The 26,144-nt window shown below is 37.6% G+C and overlaps 1 protein-coding gene across 28 annotated transcripts in view; it reads right to left on the bottom strand.

The window, feature by feature from the left end:
* LOC147379347 (uncharacterized) overlaps positions 1-26,144 on the bottom strand; it is a 223,063-nt gene that overhangs the window by 85,741 nt on the left and 111,178 nt on the right. For 24 of the 28 annotated variants that reach the window (XR_015132984.1, XR_015132977.1, XR_015132930.1 and 21 more), the window contains one exon: positions 7,505-7,579. The exons of the other annotated variants lie outside the window; for them this stretch is intronic. The gene's annotated coding sequence lies outside the window, so the exon portion shown is untranslated. The remainder of the gene's footprint in view (positions 1-7,504; positions 7,580-26,144) is intronic. 28 annotated transcript variants of the gene reach the window in all.

Raw genomic sequence — 26,144 nt, forward strand, 5'->3', positions numbered from 1 at the left:
ATCTGGAAAACTCAACAGTGGCCACAGGACTGGAAAAGTTCCATTTTCTTTCCAATCCCAAAAAAAGACAATGCCAAAGAATGTTCAAAGTACCACATAATTGTACTCATCTCACACACTAGCAAATTAATGCTCAAAATTCTCCAAACCAGGTTTCAATAGTACATGAACCATGAACTTCCAGATTCATGAACTATGAACTTCAAGCTAGATTTAGAAAAGGCAGAGGTACCAGAGATAAATTGTCAACATCCACTGGATCATTGAAAAAGCAAGAGAGTTCCAGAAAAACATCTATTTCTATGTTATTGACTATGCCAAAGCCTTTGACTGTGAGGATCACAACAAACTGTGGAAAATTCTTCAAGAGATGGGCATACCAGACCACTCTACCTGCCTCCTGAGAAATCTGTATACATGTCAAGAAGCAACAGTTAGAATTGAACATGAACAACAGACTGGTTCCAAATTGGGAAAGGAGTACATCAAGGCTGTATATTGTCACCTTGCTTATTTGACTTCTATGCAGAGTACATCATGTGAAATGCTGGGCTGGATAAAGCACAAGCTGGAGTCTAGATTGCCAAGAGAAATATCAGTGACCTCAGCTACACAGATGACACCACCCTTATGGCAGAAAGCAAAGAAGAACTAAAGAGCCTCTTGATAAAAGTGAAAGAGAAGAATGAAAAAGCTGGCTTAAAACTCAACATTCAAAAAATGAAGATCATGGCATCTGGTCCCATTACTTCATGTGAAATAGATTGGGAAACAATGGAGACAGTGAGAGACTTTATTTTTGGGGGCTCCCAAATCACTGCATATGGTGACTGCAGCCATGAAATTAATAGACACTTGCTCCTTGGAAGAAAAGTTATAACCAACCTAGACAGCATATTAAAAAGCAGAGACATTACTTTGCCAACAAAGGTCCATCTAGTCAAAGCTATGGTTTTTCCAGTAGTCATGTGTGGATGTGAGATTTGGACTATAAAGAAAGCTGAGCACCAAAGAATTGATGCTTTTGAACTGTGCTATTGGACAAGACCCTTGAGAATCCCTTAGACTGAAAGGAGATCCAACCAGTCAATCCTAAAGGAAATCAGTCCTGAATATTCACTGGAAGAACTGATGCTGAAGCTGAAATTCCAATACTTTGGCCACGTGATGTAAAGAACTGACTCATTGGAAAAGACCCTAATGCTGAGAAAGATTGAAGGTGGGAGGAGAAGGGGGGCAACAGAGGATGAGATGATTGGATGGCATCACCGACTCACTGGACATGAGTTTGAGTAGGCTCTGGGAGTTGGTGATGCACAGGGAAGCCTGACGTGCTGCAGTCCATGGCGTTTCAAAGAGTCGAACACAGCTGAGCAACTGAACTGAAGTGAGATCAGTTAGAGTTTTATTTGTGTTGCTTGGAATGCTATGAAATTGGAATATTTGGGCATTTTTATCATGGTTATTAAATGCAGATTGGGGAAGAAACACTTTTTTTCAGTGGAACAAGATTTTTTTGGTTGTTTAGCATTGTTTTTATAGGGAACTCATTTCCTTTTTATTCACTAATTCGTAGCTTCATTGTCTTGATCATTATTCACCTTGATATTCCTATGCTTATTGTTTAAATTTATGCTTTAAGTCAGTTTCTACTGAGTTTTGCACTTATGGTCTTAGAGTCCATTGATAAAAACATTTAAAAAGATGGCATTAGAAGAAATGCTGAATGTTAAATCCAGCATTATCTATTCAAATATTTATGTACTTAATTTAATTTAGTTTTGCATAAAGTCAGTTGAATCATTGAACTTTGGTTTCACTTTCTGTAGTTCTAATTACCATCTAAAATTATGATATATTTTTGTAGGAAATGGTCCAAGCAGAAGTAGAGTGGAGAGAGTACTGTCTCATTACTGCCAAAATCTAGAAAGAAAGTGAAAGTGAAAGCCACTCATTCGTGTCCGACTCTTTGCCACCCCAGGGACTATATAGTCCACGGAATTCTCCAGGCCAGAATACTGGAGTGGGTAGCCTTCCCTTTTCCAGGAAATCTTCCCAACCCAGGGAGAGAATCCAGGTCTCCTGCATTGCAGGTGGATTCTTTACCAACTGAGTTATCAGGGAAACCACACACCAAAATCTAGAGGGAGTCCTTTACTCGCACCTTCTCATACCTCATTACTATCATCAACAGAGTAGAGGCTGCAAGATTGGCATGCTGTGGGGTAGTTGGGTGATAAGAGAGATGAATTCTAAACCTTCTGATTACAGTTGCGATCCCCAAGTAATAGCCCCTAATGAACAATAGCCAGCAACTTGGAACTGGTGCCACATCCTGACATGACTCAGGCTGCTGAGGTAGGTCTAAGGATATGTGGTTCTCTTTTGAGAAGGTAATATTTCCATATTTCTGAATAGTGAGGGTTTCTGACCAAACATTATTGGCAAACTGAGTTCAAGATGAGTGAATAGAAAACAAGCCTTAGACATCACAAATAATGAACTATCCAGGAGGGGTAAACAATTTTCTCTTTCCTGGAGTTTCTACTGCAAAGGATTGTAAAAACCAAGGGACTTCCCACCTATTTTCCCAGAGAGGGTTTGTTTGTAGTACAGAGCAAAGTTTTCTTCCTCTTTTCAGCAGGGCGGGAAAGGCATTTATGTAAGAGTCCCTGTGTGAGCCTCAATAGTCATAATCTTCAGTCCTATCCTAGAGAGTCCCTATTCTCTACATATAGGGTGACATATGCCCTCATCACATTTTCCAAAAGAAAAATGAGGCATGGGAACCAGCACCAAGACTGCTATGTTTGTAATTAGTCTGCATGTAATCCAGAAACCTCATGCTTACAGTCAGGATAAAACAGAGACATAAAAAGTTATCACTCTCTCTCTTCCCAAAGGAGTTAATCTTTTTCTTTGATAGTTCTAATAGATAAAGAATTCTTTTTCCAATAACTGCACAATGATATTATTTTCAATCAGGTATGAAATGCCTATGAAAAGTAATTATGAACTATGCTATAAAAAAACTATTAATATTTTTTAAAGAATTACAGAAAAATACAGACTATGGTCTGGAACCACAGCAGAGTTTCATTAAAACTGGAGACAAAAAGAAACCAAGAAAGCACAAATATTTAGAAATACTCTCAGATAATCCATGCAAAGAGATTATGATGAATTTTTAAAATATAGAATAATAATAGATAATATTAGAATCTGTGGGATATGGCTAAGAGATATTCAGACAGAAATTTATAAGCTTAATGACATGAATTTATAGAAAGAAAAGACCAAAATTTAATGAGCAAAAGTTTTCAACTTTCAAAGTAGAAACAAAGAAAAAATAATTCCAAAGAAACTATATAAAAGCAATGTCAGCAGAGGAAAAATGAATAGAAAATTAAAATGAGAAGGCAACAAAATTTATAAGTTGGTAGTTTGATAGTTATTCTCAGCTAGAAATATTGACTAAGGTAAAGAGAAGAAATAATTGTCAGTACTAGAAATGTAAAGAGAGACATTTATATATGCAGCAGATCCAAAATGAATGCTTTCAAAATGATTTTTAAAGGAAATGATTATTAAATCAGTAATTTAATATCTTCCTAGGAAGAAAAAAATATCAAATTAGGAAAGCTTTACAAGTGATTTATACAATACTAAAAAAAACCAGATAATTTTAGTATAACATATAAATATTGCAAGGAATTCAGAAATATTTATTTACTACCTGTTTTTATAAGGTGAGCATAATATTGATACAAAAAGATAGACATGGAAAATACAAGAAAAGAAAATAAACTATCACTGATTATGACATAGCCTCAATCATTTCCCTTAGAGTCTAAGCACCTTTTAATCTCTAACTGATTTGCAAGTAATCACTTAAGTAAATCAAAGCCATAATATTAATATATTATATTAAGGAATTTTTATATATTTTATGTTTTATCTATGTGTAATGTTCAAAAAAATTTGGTCTATCAGAGTAGTAACAAAATATTGTGATCCTAATGCAATTGATGATGCTGTGAAAGTGCTCCAATCAATATGCCTGGAGATCTATAAAACTCAGCAGTGGCCACAGGACTGGAAAAGGTCAGTGTTCATTCCAATCCCAAAGAAAGGTAATGTCAAGGAATGCTCAAACTACCACACAATTGCACTCATCTCACACGCTAGCAAAATAATACTGAAAATTCTCCAAGCCAGGCTTCAACAGTAAGTGAACCATGAACTTCCAGATGTACAAGCTGGATTTAGAAAAAGCAGAGGAACTGGAGATCAAATTGTCAACATCCGCTGGATCACTGAAAAACCAAGAGAGTTCCAGAAAAACATCTACTTCTGTATTATTGACTATGCCAAAGCCTTTGACTCTGTGGATCAAAACAAACTCTGGAAAATTCTTCAAGAGATGGGAATACCAGACCACCTTAATTGCCTTCTGAGAAATCTGTGTGCAGGTCAAGAAGCAACAGTTAGAACTGGATGTGGAATAATGGACTGGTTCCAAATCAGGAAAGGAGTATGTCAAGGCTGTACATTGTCACCCTGCTTATTTGACTTCTATGCAGAATACATCATGTGAAATGCCATACTGGATGAAGCACAAGCTGGAGTCAAGATTGCCAGGAGAAATATCAATAACCTCAGCTACCCAGATGACACCACACTTATGGCAGAAACAAAGAAAAACTAAAGAGCCACTTGACGAAAGTAAAGAGGGGAGTGAAAGAGCTGGCTTAAAACTCAACATTCAGAAAACTAAGATCAGGGCATCTGGTCCCATCACTTCATGGGAAATAGATGGGGTAACAGTGGAAACAGTGAGGGACTTTATTTTGGGGGGCTCCAAGGACTTCCCTGGTGGCTCAGAGGGTAAAGCGTCTGTCTACAATGCGGGAGACCCGGGTTCAATCCCTGGGTTGGAAAGATCCCCTGGAGAAGGAAATGGCAATCCACTCCAGTACTATTGCCTGGAAAATCCCATGGACAGATGAGCCTGGTAGGCTACAGTCCGTGGGGTCGCAAAGAGTCAGACACGACTGAACGAATTCACTTTCCCTTTCTTTCAAAATCACTGCAGATGGTGACTACAGCCATGAAATTAAAAGATATTTTCTCCTTGGAAGAAAAGTTATGACCAACTTAGACAGCATATTAGAATGCAGAGACATTATTTTGCCAACAAAAGTCCATCTAGTCAAAGCTATGGTTTTTTCAGTAGTCATGTATGGATGTGAGAGTTGGACTATAAAGAAAGCTGAGTACCGAAGAATTGATGCTTTTGAACTGTGGTGTTGGCATAGGCTCTTGAGAATCCCTTGGACCACAAAGAGATCCAACCAGTCAATCCTAAAGAAAATCAGTCCTGAATATTTATTGGAAGGACTGATGCTGAAGCTGAAACTCCAGTACTTTGGCCACCTGATGTGAAGAGCCAAATCCCTGGAAAAGGCCCTGATGCTCAGAAAGATTGAAGGCAGGAGGAGACAGGGATGACAGGGGATAAGATGGTTGGATGGCATCACCAACTCAACGGAAATGCATTTAAGCAAGCTTTGGGATTTGGTGATGTACTGGGAAGCTTCATGTGCTGCAGTCCATGGGGTCACAGAGAGTCAGGTAGGACTGAGTGACCGAATTGAATTGAACTATGGTTTTTCCAGTAGTCATGTGCAGAGGTGAGAGTTGGACCATAAAAAAGGCTGAGCACCAAAGAATTGATGCTTTGGAACTGTTGTGTTAGAGAAGACTGTTGACAGTGCCTTGGACAACAAGGATATCAAACCAGTCAATCCTAAAGGAAATCAACCATGAATATTCATTGGAAGGGCTGATGCTGAAGCTCCAATGCTTTGGCCATCAGATGCAAAGAGCTGACTCATTGGAAAAGACCCTGATCCTGGGAAGGATCAAATGCAAAAAGAGACAGGGGTGGCAAAGGATGAGATGGTTGGAAGGCAATCACTGTTTCAAAGGATGTGAGTTTGCACAAACTCTGAGAGATGATGAAGGACAGGGAATCCTGGGGTGCTGCAGTCAATGGGATTGAGGAGTTGGAAACAACTGTATGACTGAACAGCAGCAATGGAGAGAGCAGGAAATTTCAGGTAGTAGCTCAGAAGCAAGAATCAAGGCAAAGGTGATGAAGAGTCTGTAAACTGAAAGTTTAGAATGATTTATATTGAGGAAATAATTATTAACAGATGAATTAACTTCAGATTATAGAGAACCTGCAATAGCGAAGGAGTCTAAATTTCAAATAGATGTTGCCCAATAATTGCTCAGATACTAAAAGCTGTGAAGTTTAAAAAGATAAGTACTAAATATTGAACACTGGAACTAGATATAAATGGAATAATTGTCAAAATGATATTATTTGTAAGCTAAAATACATAGTATGCTAAATTGCTTCCCAATAGCATTTTCTCAAAGCAAAGTTTTATTGAGTGGAAATGCATTTGAAAATGCATAGTATAACTTTCATGAATTTGACTTTTGAAGATGACAGGTTTATTTTGTTAATCTCTTTTAGAGATTTAAATGATTTAACCACAGAAATACTAAGCTAACACAAACCCTCAATTCCAAATGATAAAAAGGTGATGAAATTCTGAAGTACAGGTGTTACTCATTTTGGTTATGAACTGATTAAATGGCTATGAAACACACTGATTCTTTTCCATTGCTTTAAGAAGTTTAATCCCTTTACATGGATGTTTAGAACTAATTTTCTTCCACGTAAAGCAGAAAGAATTAATCTGGAATCCTTTTCAAGTTAAAAATAAAATGAAGATTTTAAAGAAAAAACAAGTTGACTGTTGAGAATAAAAATTATATATGTGTTACTTTGAGAGATGAATTTTTTACATGACAATAATTTTCTTATGGGAACAATGCTTAGTCTTAGAATAAATGTCTGTTTAGATAATTTTTTTGTCTATTATTCTTTTATGTGAGGCTACAAACATTGGTAAACTTAAAAAACTCCCTATTTCACTGGTATCATTTTTGATCACTGAGGAAAAAATTAACCCAAGAGTTCTCAAAATGTGCTTTCCCTATAAATAGCAGCAGTAGTGTCATGGGGAAGTTTAGAAATGCAAATTTTCAGGCCCCACCACAGACATATGTATTAGAAACTAGATATAGGGCACAGCAGTTATTGTTTTAATAAACCTTCCAGATGTTCCTGGTGTACACTAAAGCTTGATTATGTAAACTATTTCTCACTGATTTAGAGATTTTCACTGAACTATAATTATGGTTGTGTGCAATTAATAAAAAGGAATGAAAATTTATGTAACATTATTTTTCCAGAGGTTTCAAGACAGAAGACCCTGAATGCACCTCTTCCTACAGACACAACAAAGATACAAGTATATATAAAATAATTTCCTCCTAAAGGGACATAACATTGGGTGAACAGAGATATCAACGAAGAGTAAAGGGACAGCATCAAGATGGGTAGGAAGGGCAGAAAAAGTCTCACCAAGGTTAAAATCCACCATTGGAAGGGACCACAAAGCTCCATATGCTCCATATCAGGAACCCCAACCTGTAGATCCTGCAGAAGAAAGACAATCACATAAAGCACCTGACTCTGAAAACCAACAAAGAATACATGCAGGAAAACAATAAAACTGCAGGGAACAGAAATCTTGCTCTTAAAGGGCCCACACACAACTCCTATGGCATAAAAACCAGTGTACAAACAATAGATTGAAAAGCTCCTGGACCATGGGTGTAGGTTACCCATTTACTACTATTGAGTCATCTGGAGGAGAGGCAGAAACTAGCCGGGACATTCCCTGGTAACTGAGACACTGGTGGGAGCCATTTTGTGATCTCAGGCTACCTTAATAATGCCAACACTGGTGGGAGCCATTGTGAAATACTCTCTATAAATTGTTAGTGCTCATGTGCATGTTCCACTGAGAGACCAAACTGCCCTCTGTAGCTCAGTAAGACCTCACAACTAGCCAAGCAATAAGCCCACCCATCAGTACTCCACAGTAACCTTAGCCAGGCCCTGCAACCAGGCTGGGGCCAGTCCCTTCCACTAAGTACCCTATAGCAGCTGTAGCCCTACTATAGCAGGAGTTACTATAGCCCTACTATACCCTGACATATAACCCACATAGTGGGCACCCCTTGAGTGCTGACTCTGGTGGCCAGTTGAGAACTAACTTCTGAGCCCCACAAGATACTATTTCAATAAGTCCACTCCTTCAAGACTGGGGGAGAGGGCTGATTTATCTAATAAATATAAACAAACACAGAGAATTAGGTAAAATGTGGAAACAATGCTCCAATCAAATGACAAGTCAAAATCTCAGGAAAAGAAGAAAATGGACATAAGAAATAATGGGCATAAACATGCTCACTGAGAAATCAGGAAAAAAATGACTATATATAATTAGAATTTCAACAGATAGAAAATATAGGAACAAATAGAAGTGGTAACTGAAGTATTGTATTGGTTTAAGTTTCTCCCTTTATGTCTGTAATATTTGCTTTATATATCTTAGTGTTCTCTGTTGGGTACATATGAATATTACAAATGTTATATTTTCTTAATGGATTGACTCCTTTATCACTATGTAATTTTCTTTATTGTCTTATCACAGCCTTTGTTTTAAAGTCAGTTTTGTCTAAAATGAATATAGCTACTCCATTTTTTCTCCTTTTCATTTCAATTTGCATGGAAAAAAATTTCCATCTCTTAACTTTCAGTCTGTGTGTGTCCTTTCTTCTGAAGTCACTCTTTTGTAGGCAGCATATAGACAAGTCTTGTGTTTTGATTTATTCAGATATTCTACATTGTTTGGTGAATTTAGTCCATTTAGATTTAAACTAGTCATAGATAAATATTTTCCAATTGCCATTTAACTTGGTGACTCAGATAGTAAAGAATCTGCCTGCAATGCAGGAGAACTGGGTTTGATCCTTGGGTTGGGAAGATCCCCTGGAGAAGAAAATGGCAACCCACTCTGTTATTCTTGTCTGGATAATTCCAAGGACAGAAGAGCCTGACAAGCTACAGTTCATGGGGTCGCAAAGAGTCGGACATGACTGAGCGACTAACACTTTCACTTTTAGTATTATGTTTATATTTCTTATTTTATTTTGTGTATTTACCACAAAAATTTTCCTTTGCATTATTATGAGGTCCACATGTAACATGCTATGTAAACAGTCGTCTGTTTAAATTTGTAGCAACTTAAATTTGAACAGATAGCTTTATTTTTACTGCTGTCCCCATGCTTTATACTTTCAGTGACACTTTTTAACATCTTTTCATTTTATGCATCCCTTAAATAATTATTATAATTTTAGTCACCTTTATAACTTACATCAGTGGATAGATTATTCAGGCAGGAAATCAGCAAAACAACAAAAATCAGATGTAAATGACACATTAGACCAGATTGAGTCAGTCACTTTCACATATATATATTCACATCATATATAACAATCCATCCAAAACTGGCAGAATATACATTCTTATTAATATGTATAGAATATTATTTAAGATAAATCACATGCTAAGTCAAAAAATAAGCCTCAATAAATTTAGAAGATTGAAATCATATCAAGCATCTTCTCCAACCAAAATGGTATGAAACTAGAAGTCAATCACAAGAAAAAAAGAGAAAACACAAGAACATAAACATTAAACAACATGCTATTGAACCACAAAGGGTCCAAGAAATTTAATACATAGACACATATGAACACAGATGTATAACATATCAAAATCTATGGGATGAAGCAATAATGTCATGAAAGATCACAGCAATACAGACCTCTTCAATAAATAAGAAAAATCCCAAATAAGTGATCTACATCTAAAGAAACAAACAAAAAAAAATGAAGACCACATTTAGAAGGAAGGAAATAAAGATCAGAGTAGAAATAAATGAAAAAGACTTAAAAAAATTTTGAAAAGATCAATATAACTAAGAGCTGGTTCTTTAAGAAGAAACAAAATGGATAAACCTTTAGCTAGACTAAGAAAAAAAAGGTCTCAAATAAAATCAGAAATAAATGAGAAGCTATAGATGACACCACCAAAAGGCAACAGATTATAAGAGACCACTATGGACAATTATATGCTAACAAATTGCACAGTCTAGAAGAAATGGATTAATTGGTAGACATACAATCTTTCAAGACTGAATCATAAAGAAATAGAAAAATCTAAATAGACTAATAACTAAAGACTTTAGTTAGACTCTCCTTTAGGCTAAGGAGACTAAAATAGTAATCAAAATCTCCCAAAAAACAAAGCTTCAGAATCAGACAGCTTTACTGGAAAATTATACAAAACATTCAAATATTTAATAACCTATCCTTCTCAAACTCTTCCAAAAAATTAAAGAGGAAGAAAATCTTCCAAATACATTATACAAAGTCAGCACTATCCTAATACCAAATCAAGGACATCAGAGAAAAAAGAAAATTGTAGGGCAATATCCTTGATGACTACAGATTGAAAACTCAACAGAATATTAGCAAATTAAATTCAACAGTACGTTAAAAGGACCATACATCATGATCAAATGGTATTTATTTATTCCAGAGATATAAGGATGATTTCCCTGGGAGAGAAAATGGCAACCCACTCCAGTATTCTTGCCTCAGAAATCCCATGGACAGAGGAGTCTGATGGGCTACAGTCCAGACAGCCACAGGAGTTGGACACAACTTAGTGACTAAACAACAACAAAGGATGATTCAACTTCTATAGAACAATCAACACAACACATTACATTAACAAAATGAAAGATAAAAATCCTCTGATCATCTAAATAGATGCAGAAAAAGCATTGGAAAAATTTTAACACCCATTTATGATAAAAAAAAAAAAAATCAGGTGGTATAGAAGGAATGTACCTCACCATACTAAAGGCCAATCACACAGCTCGCATCATACCCAATAGTGAATAGCTTTCAGCTCTTTCTCTAAGATCAGAAACAAGACAAGGATGGTCACTCTCACTTTTATTCAACATATTATTGGAAGTTCTGGTCACAGCGATATGGCAAAAAATAAAAGGTATCCAAATCAATAAATTTTCACTATTTGCAGATGACATGATGCTCCATATTTCAAGAAACCTAAAGACTGCACAAAAAAAACTGTTCAGTTCAGTTCAGTCACTCAGTCATATCTGACTCTTTGTGACCCCATGAATTGCAGCACGCCAAGCCTCCCTGTCCATCACCAGCTCTGGAGTTCACTCAAATTCACATCCATTGAGTTGGATGCCATCCAGCCATCTCATCCTCTGTTGTCCCCTTCTCCTCCTGCCCCCAATCCCTCCCAGCATCAGAGTCTTTTCCAATGAGTCAACTCTTCGCATGAGCTGGCCAAAGTACTGGAGTTTCAGCTTTAGCATCATTCCTTCCAAAGAACACCCACGACTGATCTCCTTTAGAATGGACTGGTTGGATCTCCTTGCAGTCCAAGGGACTTTCAAAACTGTTAGGACTAATAAATAGTATTAGCAAAGTCACAGGATACAAAATCAATATACAGAAATCTGTGGTGTTTCTATACACTAATAGAAAAATATAAGAGAAATTAAGAAAATTATCCCATTTATAATTGCATTAAGAAGAATAAAATCCCTAGAAATAAATTAAGTCAAGGAGGTAAAAGACCTATATACTGAAAACTATAAGACACTGAAAAAGCAATTCAAAAATACTCAAATAATTGGAAAGATAGTTCATATTCATGGGTTGGAAGAATTAATAGTTAAAATCTCCATATTATATAAAACAATTTACAGTTCAATGCAATCTCCTGTTAAAATGCCAATGGCATATTTCAAAGAACCAAAACAAAAGAATTCTAAAATTTATATGGAAACATAATAGATCTTGAACAACTGAAACCACTTTGAGAAAGAACACAGCTGGAGGTATCATGCTCCCCAATTTTAATCAAATTATATTACAAAGCTATAGTAATCAAAATAGGGTGGTAAATAAAAATAGACACTCAGATCATGAAACAGAACAGATGCCTAGAAATAAACCCACACACACAATTACTTTATGATAAAGGAACATTAACACACAATATTTATTCTTCAGTAAGTGATGTTGGAAAACTGGACCGCCACAAGCAAAAGAATAAAAGTAGACAACTAAGAGTATACATAAAAATTAATGCAAAGGGGATTAAAGACTTGAATGTAAGACTTGAAATGATAATATGCCTACAAGACAACATAGGCAGGAAGCTTACTTACATCAGTCTTAGTAATATTTTTGTGGATCTGACACCAAAGGCAAAAGAAACAAAAGAAAACTAAACAAATGGGACAACATCAAGATAAAATGCTTCTGCAAAGAAAACCATCATCACAACTTAAAGGTAACCAACCTACTGAATGAGATAAAATATTCATGAATGATTTATCCAATAAAGGGTTAATATTCAACATAAAAAACTCATGCAACTCAACAGTAAATATACAGTGACAAATGTTGGGCAGAAACCAATAAAATTCTGTAAGGCAATTATCCTTCCACTAAAAAATAAAACAAAACAAAATGGCTTTGATCATCTGAGAGTGCTACTCATTCAGCATTTGCTTTTATAAATAAAAGTTTGATTTGGTATTAAAATTTAAAAAAATGGGCAGAGTACCTGAATAGATATGTTTTCAGGGATGGCATATATTATGGCCAAAATACACATGAAAAAATCTTCAACATCACGAATCAGAGACATGCAAATCAAAACCACAATGGAGTATCACATCACACCTGTTAGAATGACTTATCAAAAAGACAATAACAAACAAACATTGGAAAGGATATGGAGAAAAGGAAACCCTAGTACACTCTTAAGGGGACTATAAATTGTTGCAGCCACTATGGAAAACAGTATGAAGATTACTCCAAAGATTAGGAACAGAACTACCCCATGACCCAGCTATTCCACTTCTGTGTATTTACACACCTCCCCCCTCACACACACACACAATGAAAGTCTACCTACCAATAAAAAAGAAAGATATCCTGCCTCTTGAGACATCATGGATGGACCTTGAGGGCAATATGCTAAGTGAAATAAGTCAGACAGAGAAAGACACATACAATGTGATTTCACGCATTTGTATAATCTAAAAAAACAAAATGAAAAAAAAATGAAACAAAAGTTAACTCATAGATACAGAGACCATGTTAGGGGTTACCAGAGGGGAAAGAGATTGGGCAAAATGGATGAAGGGAGTTAACTCTATGATGATGAATCATAACTAGACTTGTGGTGGTGATCACTTTGTTTGCAATATGGGCTAAACAGGCTCTGCCAACTTTCTCAGGAACCCCGTCAACTTATAGAACATCATTTCTCAGAGGAACAAAACATGTCCAAATAACTTATCTTGCCAACAAGCAATTCCTTAGCTAAGAACCTGTTGGTCTAAATCAGCATTGTCCAGGAGAAATATAACATGAACCACTTATGTAGCTACATTAAATTTTCCAGTAGCTACATTAAAAAGGTGGGCTTCTCAGGTAGCACTAGTGGTAAAGAATCTGCCTGATGATATAGAAGATGCAAAAGATGTGAGTTTGATCCCTGGGTTCGGAAGATCCCCTAGACAAGTAAATGGCAACCTACTCTAGTATTCTTGCCTGGAAAATCCCGTGGTTAGAGGAGCCTGATGGGCTACAGTCCATGAGGTCACAAAGAGTCAGACACAATTGAGCACATATACACACATTAAAAAGGTAAAAAGAAACTGATAAAATGAGTTTTTTATTCCAATAATCCAAAGTATTACCAAGTTAAAGTGTAATCACTATAAAAGTGAAAGCTATATTCTACATTGTTCTTTTTTTAGTATTGTCTTTTGATTTGACATGTTACACTTGTAGCACCTCTCAATTCAAACCGGTCAAGTATTACAGCTAGTGATGATCATATCAACATCATAATTCTGGCCTCATAGTCCAGTAGATTTTCCTGAGACATGAAAACAAAAACCCTCAAACAACATTTATTCATCGAAGTAAACTCTCCTATAAATGGCTGTACTTTTCTATAATTCTTTCATAGAACTAAAGTATAGGAGGACTTTATATATCATGTTTGGTTTGGGATTCAAGTGTAAGGTTGCTAAAAGAAATGCTATTCTTCCTGAAACTCTTTAATTCTAAGGTAAATGGTCATATACCTAAATTTGGCTTAGAATGTTTCCAAGCAGTGAGCATAATGTCACTTTTAGTATTTCTGTAGCTCTGGAACTATGTTGAGCAATACAATATTTATATAAACATTTTACATTACACAAAGACATGGAAATATTAACTTAAGTCATGATTATAGTGGCTATTAATGTTTGGGCTCACTTTGAAGGAAGTATAATCAAATGGAATTCCACTAATTTGTACTGGGAATCCAGCTTAAGGAATTGATGTCTATTGCCATAAATATTTCAAGCTTATTTTGGGCAAATTATTCTCATTTTGCTTTCTTCTAATTTTTATGTATGTCTCCAACATACTAAATGTCTCATTAGCATGGAAAAATATCTGAAATCATCCTTATTAGTTTTAACCATATCCTCCCTTATTTTAGTTTCCTTGATAATGAGATTTTGACACTTTCTCTGAACATCCTTCATTTGCATCTGCACTAGAAAGTTTAGTTTCCTTTTATAAGTATAGTATAATTAGATCATTTTTTATAAACTGTGAAAGGTAGTTTAAACTTTGGGGAGCTAAATATTCCCACACTATTTTTCTTTCTAATGTGAGTATATTTTGATTTGGGGGCTTCCCTGGTGGCTCGAATGGAAAAGAATCTGCCTGCCATGCAGGAAACCTGGGTTCAGTCCCTGGGTCAGGAAGATCCCCTGGAGAAGGGAATGGAAACCCATTCCAGTATTCTTGCCTGGAGAATTCCATGGACAGAGAAGCCTGACAGGATACTGCCCATGGGGTTGCAAATTGTTGGATACGAATGAGTGAATAACACTTTGAATTTTTTACCATCATGTTTTCTTGATTATTAATAGATATGCCAAATGTTACAAACTCACAACAAAAAATAATTTTAAGTGATTAAATATATTTAACTCAAATAAATGTTATTTGAAGTGAAAGTCACTCTGTCATTTCCAACTCTTTGCGACACCATGGTATCTACAGTCCATGGAATTTTCCAGGCCAGAATACTGGAGTAGGTAGGCTTTCCCTTCTACAGTGGATCTTCCCAACCCAGGGATTGAACCAGGTCTTGCGCATTGCAGGCAGACTGTTTACCAGCTGAGTCACAAGGGAATGTTATTTAAACGCCCACAAATCACACTCTTAACAAGAATAAATCATGGTTCAATAAATTAAAACTTTATTCCTTAAGTAGTTTTTAATGTTTTCTTTGTATTTGTATTATGATGAGTCATTTTCAGTCACAAATTTCCCTCTACTACCCTCTAAAAATTTTGACTTCAAGAGCTATTTGGTTGGAAAAGTCTTGAAATTCATTAAAAATGAGTATCTATAGCAACCTCCATGTCACATCCCACTCACTCCTGCAAAAGAAATAACAAAATGTGTCACATTAAAGTAAGAGAAAAACCAGTCATTATTCCCATTGTTTCAAATTTTCAGCTATTGTGTAAAGTGGAATGGTCAATACAGATTCTCTTGAATCCATTATTTCATTTTCTTTTTAATCAGATTTGTTTTATTTTTCCTTTATTTCCCCCTTTGTTGCCAACTATTTTTGGAAATATTCTATACCTTTTTGGTTCTATTCCTTTCTGGGACACTGACCCCTAAAGCACATCCATACTCTTGTTACTATGATCTTAGGCTAACATGTCTCCTGAGCCACACTGTATTATCTCTTTTGCCTATCTAATAAAAAATATCTCTAATATTCTAGAAGAAGGTAGTTTTAAAAGTTGGAAGTAGGAAACAGCAACCCACACCAGTATTCTTGCCTGAAAAATCTTATGGGCTGAGAAGCCTGGCGGGCTACAGCCCATGGGGTCACAAAGAGTCAGACATGACTGAGCAACTGAGTACATACAGCACATAAAGTTTAAGCCTCTGGTCTAATTCCATTTCTCATCATTTCAAACAAAGCACCCAGACAGTAAGTAGATGTATTGCTATCTTTTTTAAAATTCAAATGATATTTTTCCATCTTGTTAAAGGACTTAAAATTTCAGTCTTGTCAAAGACGTCAATAGTTTACTATAGCTAAAGGCTTATATTTCAATAATACTCATAAATTCTTAAGAAAATTTTTCCAAATACTCATGCCCCTTTTACACATGTGCTCATTAAATACAACCAAAGGTATTCCCCTGGATGTCTAAGTCGTTCATGTGACGAAACATTAGAAAAAGTACTTTACTTGTGTGTATGGTTCCATTATGCCAATAATTCCAGGTTTCCTAAAGTGGGACATCCATTCTCTAATACAATATTAGTCTATGCCCTGACCAGCAATGCTAAAGAAGTTGAAGTTGAACATTTCTATGAAGGCCTACAAGACCTTCCAGAACTAACACCCAAAAAAGATGTACTCTTCATTATATGGGACTGGAATGCAAAAGTAGGAAGTCAAGATCTACCTGGAGTATCAGGCAAATTTGACCTTGGAGTACAAAATGAATCAGGTCAAAGGCTAACAGAGTTTTGCCAAGAGAACACACTAGTCTTAGCAAACACCCTCTTCCAACAACATAAGAGAAGACTCTACACATGAACATCACCAGATGGTCAATACCAAAATCAGATTGATGATATTCTTTGCAGCCAAAGATGGAGAAGCTCTATACAGTCAGCAAAAACAAGACTGGGAGCTGACTGTGGCTCAGATCATGAATGCCTTATTGCAAAATTCAGACTTAAATTGAGGAAAGTAGAGAAAATCACTGTACTATTCAGGTATGACCTAAATCAAATCCCTTACAATTATTGAGTGAAAGTGAAAAATAGATTCAAGGGATTAGATCTGATAGACAGAGTACCTGAAGAACTAGGGATAGAGGTCCGTGACATTGTACAGGAGGCAACAGAAGTTAAATTCAAGACCAACTCCAAGAAAAAGAAATGAAAAAGGAAAAGTGGTTGTCTGAGGAGGCCTTACAAATAGCTGAGAAAAGAAGACAAGCTAAAAGCAAAGGAGAAAAGGAAAGATACACTCATTTGAATGCACAGTTCCAAAAAATAACAATGAGAGATAAGAAAGCCTTCTGTGTGATCAATGTAAAGAAATAGAGAAAAACAATAGAATGGGAAAGACTAGAGATCTCTTCAAGGAAATTAGAGATGCAAAGGGAACATTTCATGCAAAGATGGGCTCAATAAAGGACAGAAATGGTATGGACCTAACAGAAGATATTAAGAAGAGGTGGCAAGAATACACAGAAGAACTATATAAAAAAGATACTCACGACCCAGATATTCACGACTGTATGATCACTCACCTAGAGCCAGACATCCTGGAACATGAAGTCAAGTGGGCATTAGGAAGCATCATTATGAACAAAGCTAGTGGAGGTGATGGAATTCCAGTTGAGTTATTTCAAATCCTAAAAGATGATGCTGTGAAAGTGCTGCACTCAATATGCCAGCAAATTTGGAAAACTCAGCAGTGGCCACAGGACTGGAAAAGGTCAGTATTCATTCCAATCCCAAAGAAAGGCAATGCCAAAGAGTGCTCAAGCTACCCCATAATTGCACTCATCTCACACAGTAGCAAAGTAATGCTCAAAATTCTCCAAGCCAGGCTTCAACAATACGTGAACCATGAACTTCCAGATGTTCAAGCTGGATTTAGAAAAGGCAGAGGAACCAGAGATCAAGTTGCCAACATTCGTTGGATCATTGAAACAGCTAAAGAGTTCCAGAAAAACATCTACTTTTGCTTCATTGACTATGCCAAAGCCTTTGACTCTGTGGACCACAACAAATTGTGGGAAATTCTTCAAGAGACAGAATACCAGACCACCTGACCTGCCTCCTGAGAAATATCTATGCAGGTCAAGAAGAAACATTTAGAACGAGACATGGAACAACAGTCTAGTTCCAAATCAGGAAAGGAGTATGTCAAGGCTGTATGTTGTCACCCAGTTTATTTAATTTCTATGCAGAATACATCATGCAAAAGGGCTGGATGAAGTACAAGCTGGAATCAAGATTGCTGAGAGAAATATCAATAACCTCAGATACGCAAATGATACCACCCTTATGGCAGAAAGTGAAGAAGAAGTAAAGAGCCTTTTCATGAAAGTAAAAGAGGAGAGTAAAAAAGCTGGCTTAAGATCATGGTACCTGGTCCCATCACTTCATGGTAAATAGATGGGGAAACAATGGAAGCAGTGAGAAAATTTATTTTGGGGGATCCGAAATCACTGCAGATGGTGACTGCAGCCATGAAAGTAAAAGACTCTTGCTCCTTGGAAGAAAAGTTATGACCAACCTAGACAGCATATTAAAAAGCAGAGACATTACTCTACCAACAAATGTCTGTCTAGTCAAAGCTATGGTTTTTCCAGTGTCATGTATGGATGTGAGAGTTGGACTATAAAGAAAGCTGAGCACCGAAGAATTGATGCTTTTGAGCTGTATTGGATAAGAAGACTCTTGAGAGTCCCTTGGACTGCAAGGAGATCAAACCAGTCAATCCTAAAAGAAATCAGTCCTGGGTGTTCATTGGAAGGGGTAATGTTGAAGCTGAAACTCCAATACTTTGGCCACCTGATGCAAAGTACTGACTCTTTGGAAAAGTCTCTGATGCTGGGAAAGATTGAAGGCAGGAGGAGAAGGGGATGATAGAGGATGAGATGGTTGGATGGCATCATCAATGCGATGGACATGAGTTTGAGCAGGCTCTGGGAGTTGGTGATGGACAGGGAAGCCTGGTGTGCTGAAGTCCATGGGACTGTAAAGAGTCGGACACGACTGAGAGACTAAACTGAACTGTATCAGGATTCCCAACTGAGGTTCAGGGTTTGTGTAGCACTGTAGCATTTACTCTTGAAAAAAAATCCATGTATAAATGGGCCCCCCACCTTAGTTCAAAATAGTATTGTTCAAGGGCAAGTGTAAATGTATCTATTAAGTCCTCCATCATACACTCACATCATGCTCAAGCCCATCTATGCTGAAACCCACACTGGTGTGGAGAGTAATTTTTCTCACTTAATAACCCACTCCAGTGTTCTTGCCTGGAGAATCCCAGGAACAGGGAAGCCTGGTGGGCTGCCGTCTATGGGGTCGCATGGAGTCGGACACGATTGAAGCGACTTAGCAGCAGTAGCAGCAGCAGACAATTTATAAATTTTTAGTTATGAAACTACTGATGATATTAAATTAGGAATCAAAAATTGCCACCTCCTAATACATGAAGATCATCTTGTTCTATTTCACTGACTTGTAGAGACTGTGCAGGTGTGCTCTTATCCAGGACATCATTTGCCTACAGGCTGAGATCAAAATCTCTCTGGAAAAACTTCTATTCTTCTTTAATTGTGTTTTACCCTGGAGGGCACTGCCCTCTTGTACCTGATATACTACCATTACATAGTCAGCCTGTAGGTAAGGGCTTTTCATCTTCAGTTCTCCATCAAAATGCAAATTTCCCTCAAAGGACTCTGAAACAGACGTACTAAGAGGCTATTTAGTAAGAAGAATCCTAGGGAAGCTGGAACTCTCAGCTCAGGATTCTATTACCGTCTAAGAGTATTTTGATGCTGATTTGAAACCAAATTCTTTGGAGGCAACCAAAAAAAAGACAGTGTTCTCTAGGGTCAGGGCAAAGAGGAAAGGAATAGGACCTGGAGCAAAACAGATGCAGATCTGAAAGCTGATAATTGCATTCTGAATCAAATAGCATTAATGAGTCATCTGCCAGCTGAAAATATTCTTCTCATTCATGGTTGGAGAGAAGTGCAGTTTGGTGGAATAATAGAGGGCTTGAATTCAAAAGACCTGAACTTAAAGCACTAACTTTAAGAGCAGTGCAATTTAATGTGGAGCCAAGTCTTGAATATTCACCAGTGATGTGATTTTAGGCAAAACTACTTCTTAGTGAAATCTAGCAGGACCCTGTGAGGCCTTCCCAAGTACAAGTTCCTCTGCAGTTCCAGCTTCTTGCTTGGCCTTAAAGAGCTTTAAAGAGAAGATTCAAAAAATTACTAATTATAGAAGTGAGGGAATGCAGAAACAAAAGAAATGCAGTCAAGCAAGAAAAGAAATGACAGCTTAAACAACAGTTCATCCATAAAGCAGTCACAGGACCCCTGATTCCTTTCGAAGGGATATAGATAGCAATCTGACACATATCTCTGAGTTGTTCTGCAGAAATTAAGATCCTCCTCTGACCCCAAAATGTACAGGATAGAAACTACATGCTGACCACAAACATTTAGACCCTAGACTGGTTGGAACCAGGTTAAGATTAAGATCCCTGAAAACATCACCCTGTTATCTCATTAGAGCTCATCAGAAAAAGTGTCCACAAGCTCATCACACAGCATCCAGACCCTACCCTGAAAGCCACTGGGAGATGGTTTTTGAGCTTCTTCTTGTTTGTCACCCTGCAGAAGATGCTGTACTGTGCTTTACCACAACCCAGTATCAGCAGATGGGCTTTGCTGAACATTGAGGAAGCAGACCCAAGTTCAGCTGGATAACATCAGTCCTTCTACAATAAGGTATAGGGGACAATAAGGTTATTTCAAGGACTGAATCAAATGAAGTATGTAGCTGGCATTGGAAACAAATGTTACTACTACAACTACTATTACACCTAATATTAGTATTGTCTAACACATATGGAATTTGTACTACATGCTAGGCACTATTCTAAGCATTTTAATTTATTCATTTAATCTTCCCTCTCCTCCAACACGAAGGCAATGGCACCCCACTCCAGCACTCTTGCCTGGAAAATCCCATGGACGGAGGAGCCCGGTGGGCCGCAGTCCATGGGGTCGCTGAGTCGGACAAGACTCAGCAACTTCACTTTCACTTTTCACTTTCATGCATTGGAGAAGGAAATGGCAACCCACTCCAGTGTTCTTGCCTGGAGAATCCCAGGGACGGGGGAGCCTGGTGGGCTGCCGTCTCTGGGGTCACACAGAGTCGGACACGACTGAAGCGACTTAGCAGCAGCAGCTCCTCCAACACAATGAGACAGGGCTTTCCAAATCCTTATTTATCATTTTATTTATTTATTTATTTTTATTTTTAAATGTTATTTTATTTTTAAACTTTACATAATTGTATTAGTTTTGCCAAATATTATTTTAAGAAAGAAACAGAGATACTGACCACCTTGGTGAATATTTTACACTTGCTGAGTTGTAGAGTCAGGATTTGAATCCAGGCAATTCAACTCCAGACCTCAGACAGACACTTATACGCTGTATTGCTGGCCATGTTTTATCTTGTTATGTTGTTAATATTATAAAGCGTATGAGTAAGAGTGTCTGTGTGTATGTGTGTGTGTGTGTGCCATTTCCTTCTCCAGGGGATCTTCCTGACCCAGGGATCAAACTGGTGTCTCTTGCGGGCTCCTTCACTGACAAGTGGATCCTTCACAATGAGCCACTTGGGAAGCCCATTAGTGTTACTACTAAAGGCTATATTCTTGATGAATTTAAGGCTATTTTAACAATACTTCAATGCCTCAGTTTTCTTATAGCCATGCTAAGGATTATAGCAACAATCTGCATCATGGGTTTATTGCAAGCATAATTTTATTATTTTTTACTAAGATATAGTTGATTTACAACATTATATAATTTCTAGATGTACAACATAGTGATTCACAATTTTTAGAGATTATATCCAATTTATAAGTATTATAAAAATACTAGTTATATTCCCTGTGCTATACAGTTTATCTTTATAGGTAATTTCATTTTATTGTACAGGAGGCAGTGACTAAAATCATCCCTAAGAAAAATTCAAGAAGGCAAAGTGGTTGGCAGAGGAGGGTTTACAAATAGCTGATGAAAGAAGAGAAATGAACAAGACAGAAAGAGAGAGACAGGCCCAACTGAATTCAGAGTTCCAAAATATAGGAAGGAGAGATAAGAAGGCCTTCTTAAGTGAACAATGCAAAGAATTAGAGGAAAACAACAGAATGTGGAAGGCTGGAGATCTCTTCAAGAAAATGGAGATATCAAGAGAACATTTCATGCATAGATGGGCACAATAAAGGACATGGAAGCAGTATGGACCTAACAAAAGCAGAAGAGATTAAGAAGAGGTGGCAAGAATACACAGAAGAACTAGAAAGATCTTAATTATCTGGATAACCACAATGGTGCGGTCACTCACATAGAGCCAGACATCCTTCAGTGTGAAGTTAAGTGGGCCTTGGGAAGCATTACTACAAACAAAGCTAATGGAGGTGATGGAATTCCAGCTGAGCTATTTCAAATTCTAAATGATAAAGCCAATAAAGTGCTGTACTCAATATGTCAGCAAATTTGGAAAACTCAGGACTGAAAAGGTGGTCATAGGACTGGAAAAGGTCCATTTTCATTCCATTTCCAAAGAAGGGCAATGTCAAAAAAATGTTCGAACTACTGTACAATTGAGCTCATTTCACATACTAGCAAGTTTATTCTCAAAATCCTTCAAGCTAGGCTTTAGAAGTACATAAATCAAGAAATTCCAGGTATACAGCTGGGTTTAGAAAAGGCAGAGGAACCAGAGATCAGGTTGCCAACATTTGTTGGATAGTAGAAAAAGCAAGAGAATTCCAGAAAAACATCTACTTCTGCTTCACTGACTACATAAAGCCTTTGAAGATGTGGATCTCAACAAACTGGAAAATTCTTGAAAGAAATGGGAATCCAGACCACATTACCTGCCTCCTGAGAAGCTTGTATGCAGGTCAAGAAACAACATGAACTAGACACGGAAAAATGGACTGGTTCAAAATTGGGAAAGGTGTATGACAAGGCTGTATATTGTTACCCTACTTATTTAACTACTATACAAATATAGGAGTTTGTATATATATACACATATACAAACAAGTATATATACAGACTATATTAAGAAGAGGTGGCAAGAATACACAGAAGAACTGTACAAAAAAGATCTTCACGACCCAGATAATCATGATGATGTGATCACTCACCTAGAGCCAGACATCCTGGAATGTGAAGTCAAGCGGGCCTTAGAAAGCATCACTCCGAACAAAGCTAGTGGAGGTGATGGAATTCCAGTTGAGCTATTTCAAATCCTGAAAGATGATGCTATGAAAGGGCTGCACTCAATATGCCAGCAAATTTGGAAAACTCAGCAGTGGTCACAGGACTGGAAAAGGTCAGTTTTCATTCCAATCCCAAAGAAAGACAATGCCAAAGAATGCTCAAATTACCACACAATTGCACTCATCTAACATGCTAGTAAAGTAATGCTCAAAATTCTCCAAGCCAGGCTTCAGCAACACGTGAACCGTGAACTTCCTAATGTTCAAGCTGGTTTTAGACAAGGCAGAGGAACCAGAGATCAAATTGCCAACATCCACTGGATCATGGAAAAAACAAGAGAGTTCCAGAAAAACATCTATTTCTGCTTTATTGACTATGCCAAAGCCTTTGACTGTGTGAATCACAATCAACTGTGGAAAATTCTGAAAGAGATGGGCATACCAGACCACCTGACCTGCTTCTTGAGAAATCTGTATGCAGGTCAGGAAGCAACAGTTAGTACTGTACATGGAACAACAGACTGGTTCCAAATAGGAAAAGGAGTACGTCAAGGCTGTATATTGTCACCCTGCTTATTTAACTTCTATACAGAGTAGAGTACATCATGAGAAATGCTGGGCTGGAAGAAGCACAAGCTGGAATCAAGATTGCTGGGAGAAATATCAATAACCTCAGATATGCAGATGACACCACCCTTATGGCAGAAAGTGAAGAGGAATGAAAAAGCCTCTTGATGAAAGTGAAAGTGGAGAGTGACAAAGTTGGCTTAAAGCTCAGCATTCAGAAAATGAAGATCATGGCATCTGGTCCCATCACTTAATGGGAAATAGATGGGGAAACAGTGGAAACAGTGTCAGACTTTATTTTTTTGGGCTCCAAAATCACTGCAGATGGTGATTGCAGCCATGTAATTAAAAGACGCTTACTCCTTGGAAGGAAAGTTATGACCAACCTAGATAGCATATTGAAAAGCAGAGACATTACTTTGCCAACAAAGGTCTGTCCAGTCAAGGCTATGGTTTTTCCATTGGTCATGTATGGATGTGAGAGTTGGACTGTGAAGAAGGCTGAGCGCCGAAGAATTGATGCTTTTAAACTGTGATGTTGGAGAAGACTCTTGAGAGTCCCTTGGACTGCAAGGAGATCCAACAAGTCCATTCTGAAGGAGATCAGCCCTGGGATTTCTTCAGAAGGAATGATGCTAAAGCTGAAACTCCAGTACTTTGGCCACCTCATGTGAAGAGTTGACTCATTGGAAAAGACTGATGCTGGGAGGGATTGTGGGCAGGAGGAGAAGGGGATGACAGAGGATGAGATGGCTGGATGGCATCACTGACTCGATGGACCTGAGTCTGAGTGACCTCCGGGAGTTGGTGATGGACAGGGAGGCCTGGCGTGCTGCGATTCACGGGGTCGCAAAGAGTTGGACACGACTGAGTGACTGAACTGAACTGATATATACAAGTATATGTAGTTTGTATACATACTATACAAACTGTTATAAGTACCAGGCTTCCCTAGTGGCTCAGCTGGTAAAGAATCTGCCTGCAATGCAGGAGACACAAGTTCGATCCCTGGGTTGGGAAGATCCCCTGGAGAATAAAATGGCAACCCATTCCAGTATTCTTGCTTGGAGAATTCCATGGACATAAGAGTCAGGTAAGCTACAGTCCATGGGATTGAAAAGAGTGGGACAGGACTGTGCGAGTTTCACTTTTACTTTTCATACAAAGTACATCATACAAAATGCCAGGCTGGATGAATCACAAGCAGGAATCAAGACTGCTGGGAGAAATATTGACAACCTCATATATGCAGGTGATTCCACTCTCATGGGAGAAAGTGAAGAGGCAATAAGAGCCTCTTGATGAGGATGGAAAAAGAGTGAAAAGGCTGACTTGAAACTCAACGTTCAAAAAACTAACATCAAAATTAAGAAAAACGAAATAAACAAAAAAACTAAGATCACGGCAACCAGTCTCATCACTTCATGGAAAATAGACGGGATAAAGTGGAAGCAGCAACAGATTTTATTTTCTTGGGCTGCACAATCACTGTGGACAATGAAATTGCCAGGAAATTAAAAGACACTTGGCTCCTTGGAAGGAAAACTATAACAAATCTGCACAGCATATTAAAAAGCAGAGACATCACATGGCAAAAAAAGGTTCTTATAGTTAAAGCTACAGTTTTTCCAGCAGTCATGTACAGATGTGAGAATTGGATCATAAAGAAGGCTGAGCACCAAAGAATTATTGCTTTCGAAGTGTAATGCTGAAGAAGACTCTTGACATTTTCTTGGATTGCAAGGAGATCATATCAGTCAATCCTAAAGGAAATGAACCTTGAATATCCATTGGAAGGACTGATGTTGAAGCTCCAACACTTTGGCCACCTGATGCCAAGAGTTGACTCATGGGAAAAGACCTTGATAATGGGAAAAACTGAAGGCAAAAGGAGAAAGGGGAAGCAGAGGATGAGATGGTTAGAGAGCATCACTGACTCAATGGACATGAATTTAAGCAAACTTTGGGAAATAATGAAGGACAGAGGAGATTGGCACTCTGCAGTTCATGGGGTCACAAAGAGGCAGACACAACTTAGTGACTAAATAACAACAATCACTCTATCTTGTCCCTATCATCCTCTCCCCAATGGTACCACTGGTTTATTCTCTTTATGTGTGAAGACAATACTTCTCAAAGTTTAATGTGCACACCAATCACCTGTGAAAGTAGCTCAGTCATGTCCTACTCTTTGCAAAACCATGGACTATAGGCTTCTGGGCTCCCCTGTCCATAGAATTCTCCAGGCAAGAATACTAGAGTGGGTAGCCTATCCCTTCTCCAGAGGATCTTCCTGACACAGGAATTGAACTGGGGTCTCCTACATTGTAGGTGGATTATT

This window comes from Bos grunniens, chromosome 1 (assembly GCF_055505025.1).
Source record: "Bos grunniens cultivar Pamir isolate PY7600 chromosome 1, Bosgru_T2T1.0, whole genome shotgun sequence".
In the NCBI taxonomy this organism is placed as follows: domain Eukaryota; kingdom Metazoa; phylum Chordata; class Mammalia; order Artiodactyla; family Bovidae; genus Bos; species Bos grunniens.